Below are 3889 nucleotides of genomic sequence, written 5' to 3'. Positions count from 1 at the left end.
TCAACCGCCGCTATAATATTCTCGGCCTTAATGTTTTGCGCCGCCATGTCAGCGTCCTTAGCTATAGATAATTTCGGCAGACGCGTTCTTCTAGTCACATCCGGTATATTTGCCGGGCTTAGTTTAGGCGTGATAGCTGTCTATTTTACTTTAAAAAATCAGGGTTACGACGTTCTGCCCTTTAGTTGGGCGGTTCCGATCGCGGTGATGTTCTACGCGGCCGCTTTCAAATTCGGAATTGGCTTAGTTCCGATCGTTCTCACGGCGGAGCTGTTTCCCGCCCAAATGAAAGCCATGGGAATGACTATTTCCGATGCTTGTTACGTCGGCTTTTCTGTTATCTCGCTGCAACTTTACCACCAATTGAAAAACCGTTTTGGCATTCACGTGCCGTTTTATATTTTCGCAGTGTGGTGTTTCTGCACTGTCGCGTTCACTTTGCTATTCATTCCCGAGACAAAAGGAAAAACTCTGGAAGAAATTCAGTTTATATTAAAGGGGGAGCATCAGGAAACGAGACGGGAATTGAATAATTCCGAGTCGTATGGTAACGAGGGTTACGAATCGTAACATCTTTTACGTCTTTAAAGTATTTTTGTTTTATCTATAAGTATTTATGTAGTATAATATCAAAGTTTATATTCATATAAATAAAATAATACTATTTACTGTTGCTTTAATTTATATTGTAAGAAAACCATCAATCCTTTGTTAAGTCAGGGGGTTTTAGGTTAACTATATCATAGGTATTACTACAGAAAGAATATTTATTTTTTACGAGATAAAACCATTATAAATGTAATAATTACACTGATCATAGTTCAATAATTTTTATTATAAATTATATATCTAATGTATAATAAATTATGTTATGGATTGTAATATTATTTTACATAAAATCTTGCCTAGTTTACCAACTATAATATGTAATATTTAACAAAAAAATGTAGTATACTTCTAGATAATATTCCTAATTATTAACATATTTAATCAAATCAGATATTAATCCAATTATAACAATTTCTATTAAATTTGGATAGTTAGTTGTGCTCACTAATAACAATATCAGTATTTTTATAATATTCGTATCATAATAATTATATCTACTTTGAAAAAATATAAATGTATTTTGTCTGAAAAAAAAATACCTTCGTTTCTAATCTGAAAAAATACTATTAATAACAATTTAAATGATTTAAAAAAATTAATAACACAAACAAATAGGTACGATGATAAATAATTTGTTAGCAATACTTAGCTAAAAATAATACAAAGCTACTTAAGGTTAAACTTGTGTCAAAAGCTCTAAAGTAGTGATGAAAAAATGCAAGTCCAAGACCATGTGAGTCTTATATTTTTTTAATAGATTTATTAATAAATGCACTTTCTACATAGAAAATCTTTACATAAATAGTATTTCAGTATTTTTACGCAAATAAAACTTTAAAGAAAGAAATTATTATAATATTTTGTCGTACGAAATTTTTCATTTCTCAATATAATATTTTGAATCAGCAATTCTATTTTTGAATTTTAATTTTATGCAATGGTCGGGAAACCACTATCTATAATATATTAAAACAATACTTTTGAACAGATAAGTTATTTTTTATATCACACACTAAATGTAAAAAAAATGGAAGACCGCAAGTTTTGGCCGTGCGGAATTGCAGAAGTCTTTCATCTTGCGCTGATCGGTTTTGCACAAAGACCAGTCTCCCTCATCGCTACTCTAAAGACACAGTATAATGAGATCCCATTTTTTTACAATTTGTTTATTTAAACCTATTTTTATTTGCCAAAAATGCACTTAATTTTTGATATATTAAAGTTTTGATATATAGAACACATTTATATAATTAAGATGTTTTTTTTTATATTATTCTAGGTAAAATAAAACATTAAATCACCACAATAACGGTGCTAACAGGAATAATTCTAGTCTATTGCGTAGCACCTTTTGTACCTATTTTGATCCCGTTTGTTATAGGAATTTGTATCAATGCCATTACTCTAACGAGTTTTCCGTTCATGTCAGATTCACCTTACTATTTTTTTGTATACAGACAAGTCTGAATAAGCTAGAAAATCATTAACTCAACTTCGTCCTAACGGTAATACCGACGCAGAACTTAAAGAAATAGCGGCAGCAATTCAAAGACAAAAAAGCGAAAAAGGGCGACCTCAAGACTTGATTTTAGTGAAGAGCAACAGAAAAGCTTTAATGATAATGGTGTGGCTAAACGGGTCTCAACATATGAGTAGTATTTCAGTGATGCCGATGAATCTCCATTCCATATTGGAAGAGGCGGGTGCAGTGCACATATCATCATCAACCGCCGCTATAATATTCTCGGCCTTAATGTTTTGCGCCGCCATGTCAGCGTCCTTAGCTATAGATAATTTCGGCAGACGCGTTCTTCTAGTCACATCCGGTATATTTGCCGGGCTTAGTTTAGGCGTGATAGCTGTCTATTTTACTTTAAAAAATCAGGGTTACGACGTTCTGCCCGTTAGTTGGGCGGTTCCGATTGCGGTGATATTCTACGCGGCCGCTTTCAAGTTCGGAATTGGCTTAGTTCCGATCGTTCTCACGGCGGAGCTGTTTCCCGCCGAAATGAAAGCCATCGGAATGACTATTTCCGATGCTTGTTACGTCGGCTTTTCCGTTATCTCGCTGCAACTTTACCACCAATTGAAAAACCGTTTCGGCATTTACGTGCCGTTTTACATTTTCGCAGTGTGGTGTTTCTGCACCGTCGCGTTCACTTTGCTATTCATTCCCGAGACAAAAGGAAAAACTCTGGAAGAAATTCAGTTTATATTAAAGGGGGAGCATCAGGAAACGAGACGGGAACTGAATAATTCCGAGTCGTATGGTAACGAGGGTTACGAATCGTAACTTCTTTTATGTCTTTAAAGTATTTTTGTTTTATCTATAAGTATTTATGTAGTATAATATCAAAGTATATATTTATATAAATAAAATAATACTATTAACTGTTGCTTTAATTTATATAGTAATAAAACCATCAATCCTTGGTTAAGCCATGGGGCTTTAGGTTAACTATATCATAGGTATAGTATATACTACAGAAAGCATATTTTAAAACCATTATAAATGTAATGATTACATTGATCGTAGTTCAAGAACTTTTATTATAACTGTTGTATTTATGTATAATAAATTATGTTGTGGATTGTAAGATTATTTTATATAAAATCTTGCCTAGTTAACCAACTATAATACAATACACCGCTACAAAAACCCCTTAAAATATTGATGTATTTTAAAGTTTAAAATATTTTGTTCTGGTGGGCCGATTTTGATGATATTTTAAGAAATTTGTAGCTAAATTATTTGACTTTTTAGTATCTCTTTCTAAATTAAAAATGAAAGTTTCCATGTGTGAATTATAGGGAGGAAAACAAAATATTGATATTTTGGTGAAAGTTTGAAACACCCTGTGCACTATATTATCAAAGCAAACAATTTAAAAATATTTATTATATTTTATCATCTAGGTACGTCTATTCCCGATAGTTTGTTTTTTGATTCATCTCAATTGATTTATTTTTAATGAAGATATTCGCTTTTGAATAAAACAATAACAATTTATTTTTATTATATGTATATGTATTTTGGATCATCATCAACACACTTATAAAATAGTGTTTATTTTTCTTTGTAATGTCACTGTCATTGGAAAGTCATATTATTCTTGTTTATTGACATTTACTCTAGTAGTGGTGGGTTTAAGTTTTGAAATATCAGCTATTGCTGCTTTAATTGACCATGGTTAGATATCAATTTAAGGACTTAAAACTATATCCGCTAGAGTAACTGCCCAACAGACAATAATAATATGATTATTCAAAGACAGTGACG

The 3889-nt window shown here is 31.7% G+C and overlaps 1 pseudogene; it reads left to right on the top strand.

Annotated features, from left to right (window-relative positions):
* Window positions 1-2917, top strand: part of LOC115891769 — an 18733-nt pseudogene extending 15816 nt beyond the window's left edge.
* Window positions 2918-3889: the final 972 nt, after the last annotated feature.

This window comes from Sitophilus oryzae, unplaced genomic scaffold (assembly GCF_002938485.1).
Source record: "Sitophilus oryzae breed Bouriz unplaced genomic scaffold, Soryzae_2.0 scaffold_1198_pilon_pilon, whole genome shotgun sequence".
NCBI classification, from domain to species: Eukaryota; Metazoa; Arthropoda; class Insecta; order Coleoptera; family Curculionidae; genus Sitophilus; species Sitophilus oryzae.
Note: the sequence above shows the minus strand (reverse complement) of the source record. Positions and strands in the feature narration are given on the sequence as shown.